Source organism: Lissotriton helveticus, chromosome 1_2, assembly GCF_964261635.1.
Source record: "Lissotriton helveticus chromosome 1_2, aLisHel1.1, whole genome shotgun sequence".
Lineage (NCBI taxonomy): Eukaryota > Metazoa > Chordata > Amphibia > Caudata > Salamandridae > Lissotriton > Lissotriton helveticus.
In genome coordinates, this window is record NC_136058.1 from 330923976 (window position 1) to 330950064 (window position 26089).

The 26089-nt window shown below is 46.2% G+C and overlaps 1 pseudogene across 1 annotated transcript in view; it reads right to left on the minus strand.

Moving 5' to 3' along the window:
* Positions 1-9575, minus strand: part of LOC144803075 (uncharacterized) — a 59071-nt pseudogene extending 49496 nt beyond the window's left edge. The window contains exon 1 of the transcript XR_013605496.1: positions 9359-9575. The product of XR_013605496.1 is annotated as an uncharacterized LOC144803075 (transcript). The remainder of the gene's footprint in view (positions 1-9358) is intronic.
* Positions 9576-26089: the final 16514 nt, after the last annotated feature.

Consider the following 26089-nt stretch of genomic DNA (forward strand, 5'->3'; position numbering starts at 1 on the left):
CCCTGGACTGGCATTCCCTCCTCTGCATCCCAGGACAGTCCTCACCTTTTCTACACTCCCTGGACTGGACTCACCTCACCTATACACCCCTGGACAGGTGTTACCTCCTCTATGCCATTCTGGAGAGGCCTCACCATCTCTGCACCCTCCTGGACAAGCCTCCCGTCTTCTGTAGCCACTGGACAGGCCTCACCTCCTACGCACCTACCAGCACAGGAGAGGCCTAACCTTCTCTGCATTGTTCTGGACCGGCCTCACCTCTGTGGAGACCTCCCCTCCTCCGTACCCCTCGAAAGGCCACACCTCTTCTGTACCCCAGGACAGGCCTCACCTTCTCTGCACCTCCAGCAAAGGACAGGTCTACCTCTTCTGCACTCCCTAGACAGGCGTTATGCGTTATGTGATGTTATAAATTTTGTAGAGCGCACCCCAGCAAAAGGGCGTCCGGGCGCTGAGAGCAGAAAACTTCAAAGCAAGTCACAGAGCGAGCCAGCTTATAACAGAAGGAAGAGGTACGTTTTCACAGCTTTCCAGAACGGCAGGTAGGAATTTATACTGCGAATGGAGATGGGGAGCACATTCCAGAGCTTTGAGGCCAACACACGAAAAGAGCACCCCCAGCACAAGCCCTCCTGACCCTGGGAACAGCCACAAGATTCTGTCCAATAGAGCGAAGTTGGCGAGAGGGGATATAGAAGGTCTGAAGATTAGTTAGCATACAAGGAGAAGAACAATTAAGGATTTTAAAAGTAATACAGAGGGCCTTGAACTCTAAGCGCTTGGCCACGGGCAGCCAATGAAGGCAGTGGATAGCATTAGAGGTAGGACACCTCCTCGGCAGACCAAGGAGAGCTCGAGCCGCTATATTCTGAACCCTTTGTTGTCTGACAATTTCAGACTGATTGACCCCCAAATAGAGGGAACTAGTCTTGACAGAATCAAGGCCTGGGTGATAATATGCCTGATAGGGGGGTCAAAAAAAGCCCAACAGGGGCTTAAGCCATCACAGTAGCCCAAAACAAATCCCCGCCACCCTCTGGGTTTGGGTTCGAAAACAGAAGGCGGAGTCTATCCAGAACCCTAGGTTTTTACAACCTGTTTGGGAACAGGTGCTGACTCCATCATGGCAGGTCACCAGTGCTCACTCCACGGCTCTCCATCCCTCCCCACCAGCTGTACTTCTGACTTGCTGGCGTTGAGTTGGAGACAGTTGGCAGTCATCCACTCCGAAATAGCCTCAAGATCGCTCTGAAACTTACAAGTGTTAGCTCCTCTGTGCCACTCTGGACAGGCCTCATGCCTCTACTCTGCACCCCCTGGACAGGTCCCATGCCTCCTCTGCACCCCCTGGACAGGCCTTACCTCCTCTGCACCCACCTGGACAGGCGTCACCTCTTCTGCACCCCCTGGCAGGTGTCACCTCATAAACACCCACCAGCACAGGACAGGCCTCACCTCCTCTGGATCGGTCTGGAGAGGACTCACATGCTCTGCACCCCCCTGGACATGTCCGATCTCCGATGCACCATACCCAGACAGGTCTCACCTCCTCCACTCCCCCTGGACAGGACTCACCTCTTCTGCCCAACCTGGACATGCCTCGCTTCCTCTCACCCCTCCCCCCCCAGCACAAGACAGTCCTCACTTCCTCTGCACACCCCTTGACAGACTCACCTCCTCGGCACACCCCTTGATAGGCCTCAACTCCTCTGCCACACTTGGGCAGGCCTCACCTACTCTACACTACTCTGGACAGCCTCAGCTCCTCTGCACTGTTCTGGACAGGCCTCACCTCCTCTGCACCCCTGGACAGGCCTCATCTCCTCTGCACCCCCTGGACAGGCCTCACCGACTCTCCCCCCCCGGACAGGTCTCGCCTCCTCAGCACCCCCTGCTCAGGCCTCATCTCCTCTGCGTCCCCTGGACAGGCCTCACCTCCTCTGCCTCCCCTGGACAGGCTTCACCTCTCTTGCACCCACCTGGATAGACCTCAACTCCTCTGCACCCCCTGGACAGGCCGTAACTCCTCTGCACCCCCTGGACAGGCCTCATCTCTTGCACTCACCAGGACAGGCCTCACCTCTTGCACCCCCTGGACAGGCCTCATCTCTTGCACTCAACTGGACAGGCCTCATCTCTTGCACCCCCTGGACAGGCCTCATCTCTTGCACACACCTGGACAGGCCTCATCTCTTGCACACACCTGGACAGGCCTCATCTCTTGCACACACCTGGACAGACCTCACCTCCTCTACACCCCCTGGACAGGGCTCATCTCTTGCACCCACCTGGAAACCTCACCTCTTCTGGACAGGCTTCATCTCCTCTGCACCCCCTGGACAGGCCTCATCTCTTGCACACACCTGGACAGGCCTCATCTCTTGCACACACCTGGACAGACCTCACCTCCTCTGCACCCCCTGGACAGGCCTCACCTCCTCTGCACCCCCTTTACAGGCCTCACCTCTCTTGTACTCCCTGGACAGGCCTCATCAATTGCACCCTCTGGACAGGCCTCACCTCCTCTGCACCCCCTGGACAGGCCTCACCTCCTCTGCACCCACTGGACAGCCCTCACCTCTCTTGCATCCCCTGGACAGGCCTCACCTCCTCTGCCCCCCCTCCACGGACAGTCCTCACCTCCTCTGCTCTCCCTGGACAGGCCTCACGGACAGTCCTCACCTCCTCTGCACCCCTGGACAGGCCTCACCTCCTCTGCACCCCTGGACAGGCCTCACCTCTCTTGCACCCCCTGGACAGGCCTCACCTCTCTTGTACCCCCTGGACAGGCCTCTCCTCCTCTGCACCCCTGGACAGGCCTCTCCACCTCTGCACCACCTGGACAGGCCTCACCTCCTCTGCAGCCCCTGGACAGGCCTCATCTCCCCTGCCTCCCCTGGACAAGCCTCACCTCTCTTGCACCCCCTGGACAGGCCTCACCTCTCTTGCACCCTCTGGACATGCCTCACCTCCCTTGTACCCCCAGGACAGGCCTCTCCTCCTCTGCACCCCTGGACAGGCCTCTCCTCCTCTGCACCCCCTGGACAGGCCTCTCCTCCTCTGCACCCCTGGACAGGCCTCACCTCTTCTGGACAGGCCTCACCTCTCTTGCACCCCCTGGACAGGCCTCACCTCTCTTGCATCCCCTGGACAGGCCTCACCTCCTCTCTCCCCCCCCACCCCTGGACAGTCCTCACCTCTCTTGCACCCCCTGGACAGGCCTCACCTCTCTTGTACCCCCTGGACAGGCCTCACCTCTCTTGTACCCCCTGGAAAGGCCTCGCCTCTCTTGCACCCCCTGGACAGACCTCATCTCTTGCACCCCCTGGACAGCCCTCATCTCTTGCACCCACCTGGATAGGCCTCATCTCTTGCACCCATCTGGACAGGCCTCATCTCTTGCACACACCTGGACAGGCCTCACCTCCTCTGCACCCCCTGGACAGGGCTCATCTCTTGCACCCACCTGGAAACCTCACCTCTTCTGGACAGGCCTCACCTCCTCTGCACCCCCTGGACAGGCCTCACCTCCTCTGCACCCCCTTAACAGGCCTCACCTCTCTTGTACTCCCTGGACAGGCCTCATCAATTGCACCCTCTGGACAGGCCTCACCTCTTCAGCACCCCCTGGACAGACCTCACCTCCTCTGCACCCACTGGACAGGCCTCACCTCTCTTGCATCCCCTGGGCAGGCCTCACCTCCTCTACCCCCACCCCTCCGGACAGTCCTCACCTCCTCTGCACCCCCTGGACAGGCCTCACCTCGCATCCCCTCCCCCGCCCCCCTGGACAGTCCTCACCTCCTCTGCACCCCCTGGACAGGCCTCACGGACAGTCCCCACCTCCTCTGCCTCCCCTGGACAGGCCTCACCTCTCTTGCATCCCCTGGACAGGCCTCACCTCCTTTCCCCCCCCCCCGGACAGTCCTCACCTCTCTTGCACCCCCTGGACAGGCCTCACCTCCTCTGCCTCCCCTGGACAGGCCTCACCTCCTCTGCACCCCCTGGACAGGCCTCACCTTTCTTGCACCCCCTGGACAGGCCTCACCTATCTTGCACCCCCAGGACCGGCCTCACCTCCCTTACACCCCCTGGACAGGCCTCTCCTACTCTGCACCCCTGGACAGGCCTCTCCTCCTTTGCACCCCCTGGACAGGCCTCACTTCCTCTGCAGCCCCTGTACAGGCATCACCTCCTCTGCCTCCCCTGGACAGGCCTCACCTCCTCTGCCTCCCCTGGTCAGGCCTCACCTCCCTTGCACCCCCTGGACAGGCCTCATCTCCTTTGCACCCCCTGGACAGGCCTCTCCTCCTCTGCACCCCTGGACAGGCCTCTCCTCCTCTGCACCCCTGGACAGGCCTCGCCTCTTCTGGACAGGCCTCACCTCTCTTGCATCCCATGGACAGGCCTCACCTCTCTTGCATCCCCTAGACAGGCCTCACCTCCTCTCCCCCCCCCGGACAGTCCTCACCTCTCTTGCACCTCCTGGATAGGCCTCATCTCTCTTGTACCCCCTGGACAGGCCTCACCTCTCTTGTACCCCCCTGGAAAGGCCTCACCTCTCTTGCACCCCCTGGACAGGCCTCACCTCTCTTGCACCCCCCTGGACTGGCCTCACTTCTTCTGGACAGGCCTCACCTCTCTTGCAACCCCTGGACAGGCCTCACCTCCTCTGCCTCCCCTGGACAGGCCTCACCTCTCTTGCACCCCCTGGACAGGCCTCACCTCCTCTACCTCCCATGGACAGGCCTCACCTCTCTTGCACCCCTGGACAGGCCTCACCTCTCTTGCACCCCTGGACAGGCCTCACCTCCTCTACTCCCCTTGGACAGGCCTCAGCTCCTCTGCACCCACCTGGACAGACCTCACCTCCTCTGCCTCCCCTGGACAGGCCTCACCTCTCTTGCACCCCCTGGACAGGCCTCACCTATTCTATTCTATTCTATAGGTTTGTTGAGCGCGACAGCTGCCCCAGCAACGGGGCGTCCCGGCGCTAAGAACCATGGCACACCTACTGGGGAGGTGATAGGGAGAGTGAAGGTGACAGTAATGGAAAGAGGTGAGTTTTTATAGCTTTGCGAAAAGCAGACAGGTTGTCGAGGCAGCGGATGTGTGGGGGCAGGGAGTTCCACAGTTTTGCTCCCAAAAGTCTAAAGGAACGCCCCCCGATCCGGCAAAGCCTCATGCGAGGAACCACTACTAAGTGTTGACCCATGGACCGAAGATTGCGTTGGGGGTGTAGGGAGTTAACAGCGATTGAAGGAGTTTGGGGCCATCAGTTTTAAGGATTTTAAAAGCCGTGGTAAGGGCCTTAAACTGAATACGAGCTTCCACAGGAAGCCAGTGGAGTCTCTGTATCGTGGCTCTAGCAGAGCATCTTCTGGGAAGGCCTACAATTGCCCTGGCCGCTGAGTTCTGGATTCGCTGAAACCTGGTTGTCTCGGCTTTGTTAGCGCCTCATAAAAGGACGCTCGCATAATCCAGCCGGGCAAGAATGGTGGATTGGACAATGAGCTGCCGTGTTTTGGGGTCAAAGAAGCCTAGGATGGGGTTAAGGCTTCTTAGCAACCCAATGCATGTAGCTGCTACTTTTTTAGTATGTGTTTGGTAATTCAGCGCGGAATCTAGCCATACTCCCAAGTTTTTGACCAGAGATTTGGGAGGGGGGGTGGGACCCAACTAGGGGGGCCACCAATTGTCGTTCCAGCACCCGGTGTTCTTGCCCAAGAGTAGCACCTCGGTTGTTCCTGCATTCAGTTGAAGGCAGTTTGCAGTCATCCAATTAGTAACGGCCACCAACCCATCCCTAAATCTTGTGGCAGTGGCCGAAGGCACCTCCGTGAGGGTGATAACCAGCTGTGTATCGTCAGCATACGACACCAGCATGAGGTCCCTATCTTTAGCCACTGCCGCAAGGGGTTGCATATACAAATTAAAAAGGGATGGGCTGAGGGCAGAGCCCTGCGAGACTCCCTGGCCAATGGCATGTGATTGAGAGATAAAAGGGGGGGCTGACACGCGAAAAGATCTGCTCGTGAGGAACGATCGAAACCATTCCAATGCCCGATCACTGATCCCGATGCTTTCCAGCCGGCTCAGTAGGATATAATGGGAGACCGTGTCAAATTCTGCGCTGAGGTCGAGCAGTATCAGCGCAGCACTCTGACCGGTGTCCATAATCCTCCGCAGGTGTTCCGTAGTGGAAAGAAGGGCGGACTCCGTACTATGTCCAGGCCTGAACCCATGTTGGGAAGGGTCCAAGATGTTATTTTTGGCCATATGGTCCGAGAGTACGGAGTTCGCATGGGCTTCCGCTAGTTTGGACACCCAAGGGAGCAGTGAAACGGGCCTGTAGTTCTCCGGCTTTGTGGGGTCTAAAGTAGGTTTTTTAATAATGGGAGTAACCCAGGCCTGTTTCCAACATATGGGTACCGTAGCTGATGAGAAGGAGAGATTAAGGAGTGTGGCCAGAGAAGGAAGAAAGAAATCCAGCGATTCTAGAAAATAAGCTGGTCTCATGTGGTCTGAGGGGGCACCAGATTTCACCCTTCTGCAAATTATAGCTAGGTCTTCAAGAGAGATAGCTGGCAAATGGGTGAGCTTGGAGCCCTCAAAGGAGAGATTGGGAGAGCTGGTGTGATCAGATTGGGTATGTGAGAAGGAATCATATATTTTTCTCACCTTCTCTGTGAAGAAAGTGGCGAGGTCATCACACTGCTGAGTGGAGGAAATACACGAGGCAGGATTGCCACCGTTTTGTAATTTTTGTACCAGTTTAAAAATACCAGTTTAAAAATTGTTTTCGTGGGATTGGTGCTGGAGTCAATTTCCTTGGCATAGAAGGATGCACGAGCCGAGCGTATAGCTTTATGGTATAGCTTAAGTGTGGCCAGGTAATATACTTTGTCCTTGTCCCTATAGTTTTTCCTCCAATGCCGTTCCGCTTTTTTGCATTCCTTTCTGCGCATTTTCAAGTTCTCATCATACCATGGGTTAGAGGGGGTGCTCCGTCCTCTAGTCCATTTGGCTGGTATGATAGTGTCGAGTCCTTTCATAATCCACTCCTGAAAAGCGGTATATGACATGCTAATGTCATTAGTGATTTCGAAATTGGGTTCACCTAAACTGGCAGAAAGGTCCATATTATGGAGTTTGTGCCAGGGTCGCTTAAAACGAGAGACGGGCGGCGCCCTATTGGGTTGGATGGCGGCCGTAATCATAAATGTGACAAGGAAGTGGTCAGTCCATCCCATAGGTTTAGGAGGGTCTGCTCTAGCTGCAGGAATATTAGTGAAAACTGGGTAAAGTATGTGACCAGCCGTGTGTGTAGGGGATTTTATAAGAGGGGTCAGTTGCAAGGCTGTCAAGTCCGCTAGGAGATTGTTAATGGACGGATCCAAGAGGGAGTCAAAATGGAGGTTTAGATCCCCCAGGATTGTGAAGTTGGCGGAGCTAGCAACCAAGGCATGGGCAGTCTCTAGCAATTCCTCTGTGAATTTGGCGGTGGGCCCCGGAGGTCTATAAATAAAGATGCCAGAGAAGGAAAAATGCGGGCTGGTGGTGATTTTAAAATGAGCACACTCACATCCCGTAATGTATTCTTTTGTAAAGGTACAATTGTATGATGCTCTATGAATGACTGCAATTCCGCCTCCCCTAGAATCTCTATTGATAGAGGTCATAGGAAACCATCCGGTAGCGTAAGATTGGGAATGCTAGTTAGTTCGTCCTTGAGCCAGGTTTCACTCAGAAACAGTATGTCTGGGTTCTCGTCTGTCACGAGCGTATAGACCTCAGAATGGTGTTTAACCAGGGACCTGACATTCAGCTGAGAGATTGTGAGCGAGGAGAGATTTCTTCTAGTAGCTCTGTGTCTAGGTAGGTTTGGTTCCGGTATAATAAAATTACAAGACTTACACTGGAGAGCAGTCTGGCCCACGCAACCCTCTAGCTTGTCACAGCATAGGCCTGGATTAAGTGCCAGGAGGTGATTTTTATCATAATAGTATGCCGCCTGTGTATTTGAGCAGGGGGGCTGGCGAGAGGCGATGACTTGGCGATGACGGGCGAAGACGGGCTTGCCTTAGGCGCGCCTTCGGCACGCAAACGGCGCGCCCGCTGCGCCCGTCCGCTGCGCGTACGGTAGAGACACATACTTTATAGGGAGGGAGGAAGGGGCGTGGCCTCCAAGGGGGCGTGGCCTATTCGCACGCCGGCAATGGCGCCGTGGTTGTTTGTGAGTCCGCTGACAGCGCTGGAGCAGCTGTGCAGTGTGCTTCTAGGACCGAGTCCTGTAAAGCCTAGGTGAGTAAAGTGCTTTTAAAATCAGCAAAGTTATTTCAATTGACACATACATTTTTAAAAAACAATTGGCAGCTATCTCCCGGCTTTCCGCCTCAGGAGGTTAGAAGGTTCTGGCAGGCAACGCTCTCGATCAGCGTTAAATACCTGCTCGGGAGGGGGCGTGACCTCCAAGGGGGCGTGGCCTATTCGCACGCCGGCAATGGCGCCGTGGTTGTTTGTGAGTCCGCTGACAGCGCTGGAGCAGCTGTGCAGTGTGCTTCTAGGACCGAGTCCTGTAAAGCCTAGGTGAGTAAAGTGCTTTTAAAATCAGCAAAGTTATTTCAAGTGACACATACATTTTTAAAAACAATTGGCAGCTATCTCCCGGCTTCCGCCTCATGAGGTTAGAAGGTTCTGCACTCCCTTGCACTCCCTGGACAGGCATCACCTCTCTTGCACCCCTGGACAGGCCTCACCTCTCTTGCACCCCCTACCCCCTCTGGACAGGCCTCACCTCCTCTGCCCCTCCTCTGGACAGGCATCACCTCTCTTGCACCCCCTGGACAGGCCTCTCCTCCTCTGCACCCCTGGACAGGCCTCGCCTCTTCTGGACAGGCCTCACCTCTCTTGCATCCCCTGCACAGGCCTCACCTCCTCTACCCCCTCTGGACAGGCCTCACCTCACCTCCTCTCCAACCCATGGACAGCCCTCACCTCTTCTGGACAGGCCTCTCCTCCTCTGCCCCACCTGGACAGGCCTCACCTCCTCTGCCCCTCCTCTGGACAGGCATCACCTCTCTTGCACCCACTGGACAGGCCTCACCTCCTCTGCACCCCCTGGACAGGCCTCACCTCTCTTGCACCCCTGGATAGGCCTCACCTCTCTTGCACCCCCTGGACAGGCCTCACCTCCTCTGCACCCCCTGGACAGGCCTCACCTCTCTTGCACCCCCTGGACAGGCCTCACCTCTCTTGCACCCCTGGACAGGCCTTACCTCCTCTGCACCCCACCTGGACAGGCCTCACCTCCTCTGCACCCCCTGGACAGGCCTCACCTCTTCTGGACAGGCCTCACCTCTCTTGCACCCCTGGACAGGCCTCTCCTCCTCTGCCCCTCCTCTGGACAGGCCTCTCCTCCTCTGCCCTTCCTCTGGACAGGCCTCTCCTCCTCTGGACAGGCCTCTCCTCCTTTGCCCCTCCTCTGGACAGGCCTCTCCTTGGCGCTGCAGTGACGTCTCACAGGAGCCCTCGGTGACGGAGTTTCCTGGTCAGAGGACCCCAGAGTTCATCTCACTTCATCCAGCGCCTCTGACTCCGCACTGAGCCTCGGGGCGCTAAGCACAGGCCTGGAAGAGAGACACTGCTCCCCTGGACCTGTGCCGGGTGCAGGACAGTGGCTCGGACCCTGGAGCGCTTTAATAGTATACCACACAGCAGACGTCTTAATCTATCACTCCGAATAAGGAAATGACAGAATGTCCTGCTCCACTTTGCATCTTCCAGCCCTGGTGCCCGGTTCCGTTGATGCAGTCCCCTCAACTATCTCTCTCCAAACAAGCATTTGCAATGCAATAGGTCTCGCATCAGGAAAGTTTGAGCTATTGGTATTGTAAATGACAAATTTTTTACTTATGTGTTGGTTTTGAAAATAGCGAAATTCATAGCTTTGTCATTTACAATGCCAATAGTTTTAACTTTCTCAAATGTGACACCGACAGTATTTGTAATGCGATATGTGTTGTATTTAAGTGACTTAGATGTATTGATATTACAAATAACAATGGCTTTTAATTTTTTTTAAATAATACTTAAATAAAAGGTATTGTAATTCATAATGGCAATAGCTTAATAACTTAAACTTTTGTAAATAATTTTTGTGAAGATTTTTATGTTCAGTGTATTTTATTGTGACAAAATCCAAGAACAGAAGTGAAATATCAATATCTTTTGGTGACATTTGTAATAAAGCTTGAAACATTGAGAGAACATATTTGAATCAGTTGTTGTTGAATGGTTGCACTGATTGATGCTGTGGTGGCTCTGAATGATGTTGTGGCGGCGACGAGTGATGCTGTGGCGTTCAGTGATGCTGTGGTGGCACATAGTGATGCTGTGGTACCCCTGAGTGATGCTGTGGTGGTGCCGAGTGATGCTGTGGTGATGGGCGATAGATAGATAGAGGGAGGGCGAAAGATAGATAGAGGGAGGGCGAGAGATAGAGTGAGGGCGATAGATAGCTCGAGCTAAGAGAGATAGAATGTTATTAAAATGACAATCCTCCGTAATTGTTTTGAGCACTACCTGTTTTGATTTCTAATTCCTTTTTTCCAGAAGATCGAATTATCCTGATCACATTTTATCTGGTACCATAAAAGAGAGTGCCTCGCACCGACTTATTTACAGTTGACTATTTTATAATAGGAGTCTGGGCTCTGCGCTCTTTAACATGATATCACTGGCTATCTTTTTCAATGCATTTGGCCCAAGCACCTATATCTTGATGTATGTCACAATATAGGATACTTTGACCCATTCTATTTTATAAAGACTATATATATATATATATGCGAATGTGCGGCTGCACAGGAGGCATGTAGGTTACGTTTCCTGGCCAGGGGCTACTCTAATGAGAATCTCAGCAAAGCGATCAAGCGTTCAAATTCAGTCAGCAGACAGGAGGCTCTGATTCCTAAAGCAAGAAACATTCATTCGGATGTTTCTTTGATAGGGGATACTAAGACCAGTTCCCCACGCATTATTTTGACATATAATCGTCAACATGGGGCCCTTCGAAAGATCATACACAAGAACTGGAATCTGGTTCAAAGTGATCCAGTGATTGGTCACTTAGTCAACACAAAACCAGAACTTACATTTCGGAGATCCCCCTCTATGTCAAAGGCTTTAGTCAGCAATACTTTAGAGCCCAATGCCTCCAACACCTGGTCAGCACTAAAGAAGGGTTTTAAGGCGTGTCCACAATGTAAAGCCTGTCGATTTGGCAGCAACAGGACTCACTTTAATAGCCCATTCCATGAACATCCTATTGCTATTTCCAAGTGGCTTACCTGCAAGACTGATTACGCCATTTATGTGTTGGAGTGTCCGTGTGGACTGCAGTATGTGGGCAGTACTAAGCTGCCCGCCCACAAACGGATACTCCAACACATACGTGCAATATCAGGGCACGATCAGAATTATCCGGTTGCCAGGCACTTTCAAGAAAAACATCTAGGCATACCTGATAAGCTCCAATTTTTTTTAATTGATTGTGTCGAGGTCTCGAGAAGAGGAGGTGACCGTGAGGCCAAACTCCGTCTTCTGGAGACAAGATACATTTTGGAGCTTAATACAAAGAATCCTAATGGTCTAAACGACAGGGAAGATCTGTACACTTGTATTTAGGATTATTCAGGATGCATATAAGACCTGTCCGGTTATATTCTGTTCCTCATGTGGTTACTCTCAGTGTATATAAAATGAAACATTTTTTAACTATGAAACTAAGAATTCTTAAAATTTTTTAAATGATAACATTTGGGAATTATCGGTTACAACATTTGCACTTTATTGCTATTTTTGCACTATCACTATTTGCACTTTCCATGTTTTTAGCAGACATTGTGACATGCCCACTTGGGCTATATTCAAGTTTCTTGAAAATATTGTCTCATGATTTTGGATTAACGCTGTATTGAATAAGAGCAGGTTATTTGGTTTTCATCACTAACTGGACATTTAGATTATATACAAGCTATGGGCCGATGCTCTTGTACATAGATGAAATTATTTGTCATTTATACATTTTTTCTACCAGTTTTGTGCTTTGTAAATATGCTCTTGTTTTCATTAACTGTACATTTGGTTTTATTATCTGTGAAAACACTGTTGAGTATATCCAGTTTGTTTTTTCACGGCATTCTTTATTGATTGCACATTTACAGCGTTTCCATTGTATAGTATTTTTACCATTGTCATGACTCAATTACATGCACTGTCACTTTAAAAGTTCTGCTCACTGTCAAGCAGTTTGTCATGTGATCAAGCCTTCTCGAAGGCGAAACGCGTCATGGCGGCAGCGCTGGCTTTATTTCATTAAAACCACCTTGCACCAGCACTTTTTGGGTCGACTCTTTGTTGCTTTGGATTTGGCAGGACTCTGCCTTTGAGTAGCAAGCTTCGTGAATATATATATATATATATATATATATATGTATATATATATATATATATATATATATATTACCTACTGGCGGTCACCAGTAGGTAGTTATAGTTAGGATCGTTTTCCATAGGAAATCCGCAACATTCTATTGCGAATAACTTTGGCGCCGAATGAGGGACCTGCTTGTAATGTTCCTTAACTTTGCCTCGCTGCACACCGCTCCTTCCCTGAAAGTTTCGGGGGGATCCGTCAAGCGGGGGCCGAGATAAAAGGGGGGTCCCAAAACATGTTTTCCCCATGTTAATTTCCATAGGGCGGTTGGACTCACTTTTAGCCCGAACGGCTGAATGGATTTCCACCAAACTTGGCAAAATTGTAGGGACTGGTACCCCGATGTGCCTTTGCTATGTCTCAAGATATATGCTCCAGTGGTTTTTACGAAAATTAACTTTGAAAAAATATATATTGGGCTACATTGGGCTATATATATGTTAGAGCCCAAATGTAGCCCAATGTAGCCCAATGTAGCCCAAAGATGGCCACCAGAGACAAAAAAAACCAAATGTAGCCCAAATATCAGCCAGATGTAGCCCAACTATAGCCCAATGACAGAATGTCCCAGAGTGTTTTAAAGAACAACTAGAGCGCTAACAGTCTTACTTATGACAAAAGTATGGCACACCTGAAGTCATCTTGATTGGAATAAAGTGTTAACACTTAAAACATTTAATTTGCAAAGGAACAAAATGAGGGGGTTCATTTTGCCATAGAAATTATGATTAGTGCTGAAGAAAGAAAAATTAGGGCACATTTTGAGTGACTTCTCAAATCCTCTTATATTTCATTAAAAAAATTCTGATATGCAGTCTCCCAAGATGGCCACCAGAGACAAAAGAGCCCAAATGTAGCCCAAATATCAGCCAGATGTAGCCCAACTATAGCCCAATGACAGAATGTCCCAGAGTGTTCTAAAGAACAACTAGAACGCTAACAGTCTTACTTATGACAAAAGTATGGCACACCTGAAGTCATCTTGATTGGAATAAAGTGGTAACACTTAATACATTTAATTTGAAAAGGAACAAAATGAGGGGTTTCATTTTGACATCGAAATTTTATATATATATGTATATATATATTACCTACTGGCGGTCGCCAGTAGGTATATATAGTTAGGATTTTTTCTCTATGGGTTTTTTGAAAATTCTATGTCTAATAACTTTGGCGTTTGTGGACGGAATTGGCTGAAATTTTCAGGAAAATGGCACATTTTGTTTCTGAGCAGCCCTTGAAAATTTGGGGGGGGTTCGTCCAGTGGGGGCCGAGAAAAAAGGGGGGTCCCAAAACGTGTTTTTAACATTGAGTTTTCCATAGGGCGGTTGGCCTCACTTTTAGCCCGAACGGCTGAATGGATTTGCACGAAACTTGGCAAAATTGTAGGGACTGGTAGCCCGATGTGCCTTTTGTAGGTCTCAATATATGTGCTCCAGTGGATTTTGAGAAATTAACGTTTAAAAAAAGATATATATCTGTAACAGCGGACCGGTTAGCGCTCTGGTTCGCGGACTTTTCGCGCAACGGAGCTTTGTGAAGCGAAGCTGATTGGTTCTCCGGCGTCTGTCAACATTCCAAACAGTCCGTAGCGGCCGCCATCTTGTCTCTCGGTAGGATCGAGAGACAAGAGGAGGTCAAAACAAAGGGGGAAATAACTATAAGGGGGCATAGTAGATCCTCGCTGACCCCCTAGGTTTGATGTGGAGGTTTTAAAAGGGCCCCGCGGGGCAAAAAAAAAAAAAAAAAATAATAATTGAACGGCTGAATGGATTTGCACGAAACTTGGTAAAATATTAGGGACTGGTAGCCCGATGTGCCTTTGCTAGGTCTCAATATATGTGCTCCAGTGGATTTTGAGAAATTAACGTTCAAAAAAAGATATATATCTGTAACAGCGCTCCGCTTCGCGTAACGGAGGTTTGCGAAGCTGATTGGTCATTCTGTCACTGGGCTATAGTTGGGCTACATCTGGCTGATATTTGGGCTACATTTGTTTTTTTGTGTGTCTGGCGGCCATCTTTGGGCTACATTGGGCTACATTGGGCTTCATTGGGCTACATTCGGCTAATTAGCAAATAGCTCATCGCAAACTAGGAATGGTAAAGAATCGCTATTTATTCCTTAAAGTTCGCTATTTAGGAAATGCAAATAACTTTGATGATACATATGGCGGTTCATCTCTAACAAGATAAGAAGCATAGGGATAGATTTATGATGACTGGCGCATCACCAGGGATGTGTTAGTCATTCTGTGCCGCTGTTCCGTCACCTATGGTGTGCTGCATTTACAATGCGGCGCATCATGGGGCAAAAACAGCACAGATGCGTGATGTATCTGTGCCGTAAAGGTGGCGCATTGCTGGAGTTGTATCGCAAGTGTGATGAAGCTCCAGCAAGGGTCGGGGGTGCCCCTGTCGCAGGGTTTCTGTTCTCACACAGAACTGTGGACAGAGGATTGGAACCTCGGCGAATTAGGGTGTCCCAAAACTCACGTTAGTAATCAAAAACTATTTAGCAAGCTAGGTACAGTGTCACATTGGATATAACAAACTCTCAATGTTTAGACAATCCAGAATATGAACTTATAGTACCTCAGGATACGTGGAACTCATGAACAGTCGGTCGTTATATATTTCTTAGAAACCAGAACATGGAGTTAAGAAGAACACATGTGTATTTGAAATGTTTATTTACTAATGCCGTCTTCTCAGGCGTAGTACCTTAGATAATAAAAGTACACATATTATCAGTAGCAAAATTACCAGCATAGTTACTAGTACATAAAAAGTGAATGGTGATAGTATGTTAACATGCTGTAAATGAATAAGAGTTAGCAACACTTATAAGCAGCCGCGGGCCGTGGAGGGAGTTACGGTGAGGCAGGGAGGCGGGGAGGGGGAGAAGCAGGGTGGAGAATACAAGTACACATATTATCAGTAGCAAAATTACCAGCATAGTTACTAGTACATAAAAAGCGAATGGTGACAGTATGTTAACATGCTGTAAATGAATAAGAGTTAGCAACACTTATAAGCAGCCGCGGGCCGTGGAGGGAGTTACGGTGGGGCAGGGAGGCGGGGAGGGGGAGGGGCAAGGTAGAGAGGGCTCCACCCTGCTTCTCCCCCTCCCCGCCTCCCTGCCCCATCGTAACTCCCTCCACGGCCCGCGGCTGCTTATATCTCACCCTCCCTAATACACATATTATATTATTTGCTAAGAAGGTCTCTTTGTGTTGGTTTAGGGCGTGTCCATACTTTAGTGTCTTAGATTTGAAGGAATCACATCAGCATACACCAGCTCTCTCTTCATGTGAACCGCATCAACTGTTGTGTATGTGTGTTCGGCAAAGCAATATAAAACCCGCCTCATGCCCAGAATTGGCAGAAGTTGCACTTATGTTATGAGTATGAAGTCGTGGAGATCAGACCTCATAACAATTCTGTATCGTGTTGTTCTTGAAACTTTAGCACTCGCTGTACAGATATAGTTTAACAAGTAAAGCAGATAGTAGACCAATAACATATTATTCTCATGTAAACCACGATGAACTACTAGGTGGAAAGCTAAAGCAACAACTAAGTGTCGTGTGCAGAAGTTGCAAAAAAGGAAAAATGGCGTTTAAACTGGTAATGAGCCCATGCTAACTTAACACGGTGTAAAGATATCCAGGACCTAGATGACACCTCCTCATGATCCGGAAACGAACTGAATAAGATAATAGAAGTGCCATCTCATGAGAGCAGATTGCAAGTTTATATGTGGACGGTCCGCAAGGTAAAGCATTAAAAACTAGGAAAATTCAATGCTAAAGAAAAATAAAACAGCCAAGTACTTTATCGAGTCTTAAGCCAATAGGCAAGGTAAATAATAAAAACTTGACAAATAAGTCAATGAATTGTCAATGAAATGCTAGTACTCAGCATATCAAACATGAAAAAGGTCTATGACATAACTGTGTATGCAAAATAAGCTGCAACAGCCTCCAATAGGAAGTCACCGTCTTCATCCGAAAACAGTTCAGCCATCCAATTTAAAAGCGGAAAAGAACATACGTGCTCTCCCAGCACCGGATCCTCTATCACCATCAGAGGACAGCTCGGTGGGTTTTCAAGAAAGCTGTGTTCCAAGAAAGACTGTGCTGCCGCCAGTAAATTCCAGGGACCAAGTAGTCCATGCATCAATGCCACAGCCATAATCCTTTCGCCAGGACAAATCAACTCGTGAGTAATGATAGGAGTCATCAGCTGATTAAAGTCGACGTCAGGAGAAACCGGTCCGCAGAGACACAAATCAATGGCCCAATCGAAATCACAGGTCAGGCAGTGAAATACAGGCTGGACACAGGTGAAGTAGGAGAACCGAAAAGATAATCCATATGCCGTGCTTAATATCGCCAACGGCATTGTGCCATAATATTCTAGCATGCGATTGCGGAACAGTGTCAGCAGCTGCAGGGTCGGAGGTTGCATAGGAGGGACATCCATATTTAAAAATGTAAAAAAGCACAAGAGCGTCCGCTGGTAATGCAAGTAAAAATGCAATCCACGAACCAGAGTGGAGAAAATGGAATGAAAGGGAGCAGGGATGACTCCAAAGATTTTCTCAAATGAAGTCACGAGACCACTGGTAACAACTTTAAAAAAGTGTGCCAGGGATTTTGTGGAGGATGCGTTAAAGATAGTCGGAAACATGTTGCTGAAATTGAAAGGCAAACCTGTGTACGGGTGTTCGCTATGTGAAGTACGAAAGTTTCACGGGCCGAACTCAAGGCCACCTCTCTCTGAGACAAAAGAGCTCTTATTCTTGTCATGCCGTTGAAACGTGTCCCAAGGTTGGTATTTGTGGCCAGATTGAAAACTCCCTATGTTCATGTGTGGGAGGAAATAGAACATTTCTGCAGCAAATAACCCGTTCACTTACTGTTACGATAAAAGGAATACTTTTAATTAACTCAGAACAATCTTCATTATTGAGCATCAAATAACTACCATTTTCCAACAACTTGAACGTGGGGATGATAGCAGGAACTGGCGTGCCTTGCAACACGCAAGCCATATTTGGTCGGTGTTTGTTGCATGAATCGTGTAACTGTATGTGCCTACACATTAGTGAATGATCTGGCGTCTCAGTGCATTCCTCTCCATTCAGATAAACTTCTTGATCATCTTTGAAACATCTGTATGTGTATGGAAGCGACCAGACCTCATGAACAAAAGCACTACCTAAAGGTTCATAAAGACCTATTGGTATATATTTCATACAATTTGAAAACTTATATAAAGCAAAAGGCAGCGTTATTAAACCGTGGATAAGGCATGTTGCCAAAAAACCCGCAATCCTCTGCTGATGATGTCACTGAGCATGTCATGAATGATGTAATATGTGACATCATCAGTAGTGGATTATGGGTAATAGTATCTCTAGTTTACTCCCCTATAGCTGTCTTTCTTTTAACATAAGTGTGTGTTTCCTTCCCTTATACTTACTGTTTTTGGTTCGCTTCCAGTTCGCGTACCAGCGAGCGAACTAGGAAGCGAACTAAGAGAAATAGAGGTTGGCACAGTTCCAAATATTGTACCAATTTTTTAATAACGGGGAGGTAGTTCTGAAAAGAACTTTTTTTTTATTTTTCTGAACATTTTTTTACTGTTTTTGAATTTTTCGGAACAGTTTTATATTTTTTGGGGTTTTTCTTGGAGGGGGCAATGAAAACGATTCATTGTAAAGGGCTCAACAGGAGCAACAAAACAAAAAAAAGAAGTATTTATTATTTTGGGCGTTTCGGACAAACTTGCATATGATAGTCAATAGCTCTGTTGATCAGAGTGATGCTTCTTTCTCCGTAGGAAATGAATCCATCGCAAAATACGCAGGTGTGTTTTACTTCACCAAATCTCATTTGTATATTTGGCACCATCTCCCTGCCCTCTGGTCCCGTTACTTCCGGTACAACAGATCTTCTGGCCATAATAGGGAGATTATCTAGGTCGTTCCGAAACTGTGCAGCACTGTAGTTGTTAGGATGCCACCTAGTCATATGGCGATGCATTGTGTAGTTTCCGAAACTGTATTTTTTGTCGGTCCCTCTGGACAGTCTATCTTGACATATAAGGCAAGTTACGTATCTTGCATTTACTTTTTTCTGACCTTTGGGAATTTTAAAAAATTGCCAAATGAAGTTTTCTTTCCGGTGAGACGTCTTGGGCTGCTCAGGCAAAAACTGCCTCTCTTCGTGCTCGTCCTCCTGTTCCTCTTCTTCTTCTTCTTGTTGAATTACAACTTGAGCAGGTGGTCCACTCTTCCTTGGATGTGGTGGAGGTGGTGGGGAAGCACCAGCTGAAGCTACTAAAGAAGCCATTGCTCAGTGATCACAAAGGGTCTTTCTCTCACAATGATGAAAGTCAGAGTGAGGAAAGAAGGAGGGATTTTCATCATTTGGGAAAAACAAGAGTTCTCAACCAATCAAAAGTGTTCATTTTAGATTATATGACCTAGTCTTACATCATTAGGAAACCAAAAGTGAAATGAACCAATGAAAAGTGTTATTACCAAGTCACATGACTTGCTGTGTTTACGTTAAGCGCTTTGCAGGGCCTCCCTGTTTGCTTCCAGAAACCTGCGCTTTGGCACTCGCTTCGCGTACCAGTTCGCTAACGTAGCACGTCATATGACGTATCAAGCGACAACGTGGAACGTCATGCGGACGGGAGGCGTCACGATGTTGTTTTCTAACGCGGCACTTGCGGTAAAGAAACGTTTACCGGCTCGCGGTCTATTTCGCGGCATCAAGGTCAGCTAACGGGAAGCTTCCCGATTCGCGAAGCGGGAACGAAGAAAAAAATATATTTTAAAAAAAAATTATTCATAAACATATAAAATATATTTTTGGATTTAAAGAAGAATACATTTTACAGCTACAGATATTAGCTGTTAAAAAACCAATGAAATTCACAGAAAAAACCATAGGTTATAGACCATATATAGTTAGGAATTAGCATTTACAAAACCTTGAAAATTCACTGAAAAAACCATAGGTTATAGACCATATATAGTTAGGAAATAGCATTTAGAAAACCTTATTTTACTCACACAAAACCATTGAAATTCCATATATAGTTAGTTGCACTAACTATATATCGCGCACCTGCAATCCACTGCTGATGATGTCACATATCACATCATTCATGACATGGTCAGTGACATCACTGATGACATCACTGATGACATCTCAAATGACATCACTGATGACATCACTGATGACAACATCCAGTGACTGTATGCTTCTGTAAAGTTAAAATATGTCTTACATATTGAAGAATGAGTGGATGTATAAGTGTCTGGATGAAGGATTTAGTAGGTGCATGACTGACTGTATAAGTGAGTGATTAAATGTGTCTCACTGAGTGCATGGGTTAGTGACTAAACTGTTTTAAATTGTGCATCATTGTGTCTGTTGTTTTGTAATCTGATGCATGTGTTGATCATTAGCTATATGACTAACTATATGGGTTATTGATTAGTTGCCCAAGTATTTGTATGGGAGACTGAGTGTGTGTGTGGGTGTCTGGGAGGTGTATGACTCTGTGCATAGATGTGTGAGCAGTTGATTCACTAGATGTATGGGTTCAAAAGTGCATGTGGAAACATCTGTATGGGCGGTTGACTGTGTGCATGAGTGTATTGGTGAGTGAATGGATATCTCAGTGCTACATGTCAAAGTAAGTACATATGTAAAACACAGTACATGTGATAGTTGACATATATAAATAACTGTGCATAAGAGCCAGTGAATGTGTGAGTGGCTGTATGGATTATTGTGAACTTGTATCAGGGATTGTATAACAGAGTAAATATGTGTTATTATATGTTCCAATAAGTAAGGTGTGTATAACTATATAGTTCAGGAAATCGAGGTGTGATTGATTCTTTGCAAGACTGACTAGGTGTGTGAGTAACTCCATGGATGAGTGACAGTCTGTGAGTGTCTGTTTACACTGAGTGTATCTAAGGTTATATTAGAGTCTGAAGAGGTTCATTGTATCATCACATGAATGATGTCATCAGTGATGTGATCAGTAATGTCAAATGAGATGTCATCAGTGATGTCATCAGTGATGTCATTTGAGATGTCATCAGTGATGTCATCAGTGATGTCACTGACCATGTCATGAATGATGTAATATGTGACATCATCAGCAGTGGATTGCAGGTGCGCGATATATAGTTAGTGCAACTAACTATATATGGAATTTCAATGGTTTTGTGTGAGTAAAATAAGGTTTTCTAAATGCTATTTCCTAACTATATATGGTCTATAACCTATGGTTTTTTCAGTGAATTTTCAAGGTTTTGTAAATGCTAATTCCTAACTATATATGGTCTATAACCTATGGTTTTTTCTGTGAATATTATATATATATAGATATATATATATATATATATATATATATATATATATATATATATATATATATATATATATATATATATTCACTGAAAAAACCATAGGTTATAGACCATATATAGTTAGGAATTAGCATTTACAAAACCTTATTTTACTCACACAAAACCATTGAAATTCCATATATAGTGGTTGTACTAACTATATATCGCGCACCCGCAATCCACTGCTGATCATGTCACATATTACATCATTCATGACATGGTCAGTGACATCACTGATGACATCACTGATGACATCTCAAATGACATCACTGATGACATCACTGATGACAACATCCAGTGACTGTATGTTTCTGTAAAGTTAAAATATGTCTTACATATTGAAGAATGAGTGGATGTATAAGTGTCTGGATGAAGGTTTTGGTAGGTGCATGACTGACTGTATGAGTGACTGATTAAATGTGTCTCACTGAGTGCATGGGTTAGTGACTAAACTGTCTTAATTTGTGCATCATTATGTCTGTTGTTCTGTAAACTGCTGCATGTGTTGATCAGTAGCTATATGATTAACTATATGGGTTATTGATTGGTTGCCCAAGCATTTGTATGGGAGACTGAGTGTGTGTGTGGGTGGCTGGGAGGTGTATGACTCTCTGCATAGATGTGTGAGCAGTTGATTGACTAGATGTATGGGTTCAAAAGTGCATGTGGAAACAGCTGTATGGGCGGTTGACTGTGTGCATGAGTGTATTGGTGAGTGAATGGATATCTCAGTGCTACATGTCAAAGTAAGTACATATGTAAAATACAGTACATGTGAGAGTTGACATATATAAATAACTGTGCATAAGAGCCAGTGAATGTGTGAGTGGCTGTATGGATCATTGTGAACTTGTATCCAGGATTGTATAAGTGAGTAAATATGTTTTAGTATATGTTTGAATAAGTAAGGTGTGTATAACTGTATAGTTGAGGAAATGGAGGTGTGATTGATTCTTTGCATGACTGACTAAGTGTCTGAGTAACTCCATGGATGAGTGACAGTCTATGAGTGTCTGTTTACACTGAGTGTATCTAAGGTTATATTAGAGTCTGAAGAGGTTCATCGTATTATCACATGAATGATGTCATCAGTGATGTGATCAGTAATGTCAAATGAGATGTCATCAGTGATGTCATCAGTGATGTCATTTGAGATGTCATCAGTGATGTCATTTGAGATGTCATAAGTGATGTCATCAGTGATGTCATTTGAGATGTCATCAGTGATGTCATCAGTGATGTCACTGACCATGCCATGAATGATGTAATATGTGACATGATCAGCAGTGGATTGCGGGTGCGCGATATATAGTTAGTACAACTAACTATATATGGAATTTCAATGGTTTTGTGTGAGTAAAATAAGGTTTTGTAAATGCTAATTCCTAACTATATATGGTCTATAACCTATGGTTTTTTCAGTGAATTTTCAAGGTTTTGTAAATGCTAATTCCTAACTATATATGGTCTATAACCTATGGTTTTTTCAGTGAATTTCATTGGTTTTTTAAAAGCTAATATCTGTAGCTGTAAAATGTATTCTTCTTTAAATCCAAAAATATATTTTATATGTTTATTAATAATTTTGTTTTTAAATATTTTTTTTTGTTCGCTCCCGGTTCGCGAACCGGGAAGCTTCCCGTTAGCTCATCTTGATGCCGCGACCCAGTCCGCGAACCGGTAAACGTTCCGTTTGCGCAACTGCCGCGTTAGAAATCAACATCGTGACGCGTCGCGGAAGCGCGACGTATCACGTTGTCGCGTAATGCGTCTTATGACGCGCCGCGTTAGCGCACCCGGAAGTGCTCCGGTACGCGAACTGAGACGCGAAGCGCAGCTCCCCGGAAGCGATCCGCGGCGCGTCGCGAAAGCGCAACGTATCGCGTTGCCGCGTAATGCGTCTTATGACGCGCCGCGTTAGCGCACCCGGAAGTGCTCCGGAGTGCGAACCGAGGCGCGAAGCGCAGCGACCCGGAAGCGATCTGGGGCACGTTCCGCAGCGCATAACTTAAGCGTAAGAGGTCATGTGACTTGTTAATAAAACTTTTCATTGGTTCATTTCACTTTTGGTTTCATAATGATGTAAGGCTAGGTCAGGTGACCTAAAAATAACACTTTTCATTGGTTTAGAACTATTGTTTTTCCCAAATGATGAAAACCCCTCCTTCTTTCCTCACTCTGACTTTCATCTTTGTGAGAGGAAGACCTTTTTTGAGAGTTGAGCAATGGCTTCATTAGTTGCTTCAGCTGGTGCACCCCCACCACCACCTCCACCTCCTCATGGGAAGAGAGGACCACCTCCCCAGTTCATCAGCAACACAGAGGAGGAAGAGGATGAACTAGAGGAAGAGGAGACAGAAGGACCACAGTTCTTACAAGAGGTGCCCCGGGTTTCCCATCGGAAAGCCAGTTTTATTTGGCAGTTTTTTTCACTCCCTCGAGGGCAGAAGAAAGTAAATGCTAGGTATGTCACCTGCCTCATTTGTAAAGACCGGTTATCTAGAGGCACTGATAAAAAATATAGCTTCGGTAACTATACAATGCATCGTCACATGAACAGGTGGCATCCATTGAACTACAGCCAGGCAGAGATACGTGACATGCAGGATAACCCAACAACAACTCCTGTGGCCAGGTCAACATCACATATATCGTTGACAGGAGCAGAGGCACAGGAAACCGTGCCAAACATTCAGGAGAACTTTGCTCATATCAAATTTACCTGTATGTATTGCGGTGCATTGCTGTCATGTGGTAACATGAGCATTACGTTAATCAACCTAGCTTATGTAAATCACAATTGCCCTAACCGCCCCAGACAGTAATTTTTTTTTTGCTCCTGTTGAGCCCTTTTCAATGCCTGTTTTTTGTTGTTTCCCCTCCATCAAAAACAAAAAAAAACATAAAACTGTTCAAAAAATACAAAAAAAACAAAAAATGTTCAAAAAATAAAAAAATATATAAAACAACAAAAACATTAAAAAAAAGTTCTTTTCAGAACTACCTCCCCTTTCAAAAAAAAATTGCTAGAATGTTTAGCACTCTGGCAAGCTCTATTTCTTTTAGTTCGCTTCCCCGTTCGCTTCCCGGTTCGCGAACCGGGAGCGAACCCAAAAAAAAAAAAAAAAAAGAAGAGTAAGTATAAGGGAAGTAAACAGAGAGTAATGTTAAAAGAAAGACAGCTATAGGGAGTAAACCAGAGATACTGTTTAATAGATCTATTTACCGAAGAAAAGATGGAAGAGGGTATAATTGTGAAAAACAAAATAGATAAGGAAGTGAAAGAAAAAAAAGAGAGTAGAACAATAACAAAGAAGAGTTTCTTGGAGAATGTGAGTGAATGTTCAAAATCAGATTAAAACATGTGGAATAACAGAGAGAAAAAACAGAAAACAGAAAAGAAAAAAGAACAGAAAAAGATTAATTGAAACAGCAAAGAAATGTAAATAACATAGAGCCATATCATCAACATAGGCAATAAAAGTTTTGCAGCTTTTATCGGCAGAAATGTGTCGCTAAAGCCGCTTTTGCGGCGGAAAACTGCCGCTAAAACCACTTTTGCAACAGTTTTCTGCCAATAAAAACAGCAATAATTTTATTGGCTGTGTTCATAATATGCCCCTTAGTGTGTTTCAACTACACAGAAAAAGCATAATGAACAAGTAGTGAAAGAGTGATCAGTCAAAGACACTAAGAGTAATAGAGACGGAGTGAGTGAACAAGAGTGAGGAACTATGAGAAGAGAGGGACTAAGAAAAGGAGTGGAAGGAGTAGAGTAAGTAGGTAATAGAGAAAGGAATGAGGGAAGTAGCAGAGGCAGGAAACTGAGGGTTAAAGAAATGAAGCTGTCGAACTACTAGTAGGTGAATGTGATAGAAATGTAACGAAAAGAGTACAAAACATTTACCTTATAATTGTTGTTAACTTACTCACTTTTTGTTTTTATACTTTCAATCTGTGAAAGAGAGAACAAACATTTGAAAAATATTAAAACATGTATTTAAAAATTAGAAAAGACAAGGGAAAAGATTGAAGGACAAACAGTTTTTCAACAACTTTGACACTTACAGAAGCTTCTGCTTCTCCAGGCCCCCTACACAGTCCTAAAGATATACATTTTAAACTAACAGTATCTTGATGCAGATGAAGTGAGGCCTATCTTAAAACGTGGTGCATCTTTTGCACTGCTGTTGTCTCACAAAAGTGTCGCAAGACACTAACATTTTAAATGATTGTTTCAGGATGCCAATAAGATGTGTCCTATCCAGAGGTTTGTTTGAGGTGAGGCCTACTCAGGGTTCCAAATGAAATTTCGAGTTGTTGAAGAGAACAGAGGACATAATACATGTGAAGGCCTACCAATGAAGTAAGTCATGTCCACTTCACTCCTGAACAAAGGCCAGACCTCTTCTGTGTCCGTGGACAGACCTAAACTTCATCTGCACAATGTCATTCGTAAACTTAGGAAACACAGGTGATGTAATTGAAAAATGTGGAGTTTCTTTTCCTCATTTCACAATCACATCACCTGTTTTGCCTTTGGTTAGGTATCTCATAGTGCAGATGGAGTCTAGCATATCAAAGAGTACATAGAAGTTGAGCAGTATATACAACAATTTTGACATTTACAGAAGACTTAGCTTCTTATCTTGTTGGAGATGAAATGAGGCCTGTCTTGCAACATGGTGCATCTTTTGCATCACTGCTGCATCGGTTTCATGTGGCACGGGTTTTTTACAGCATGACACATCTGCCTAGATGCATCAATTTGTAATTTTGTCGCCTCATAGCAAATCTTTTGCACCGCCACTGCATCACAAAAGTGACGCACAGTGGCGCAAAAGAGGCATACACCTATCATAAATTTGTCCCTAACATTTGAAATGATTGATTCAGGATGACGATAAGGTGTGGCCTCTCCAGAGGTTTGTTTAAGGTGAGGCCTACTCAGGATTGCATATCAAATTTATGCTTGTTGAAGAATACAGAGGAGATAATACATGTGAAGGCCTACCAATGAAGTAAGTCATGACCACTTCACTCTTGAACAAAGGCCAGACCTCTTCTGTGTCCGTGGACAGACCTAAACTTCATCTGCACAATGTCATTCGTAAACTTAGGAAACACAGGTGATGTAATTGA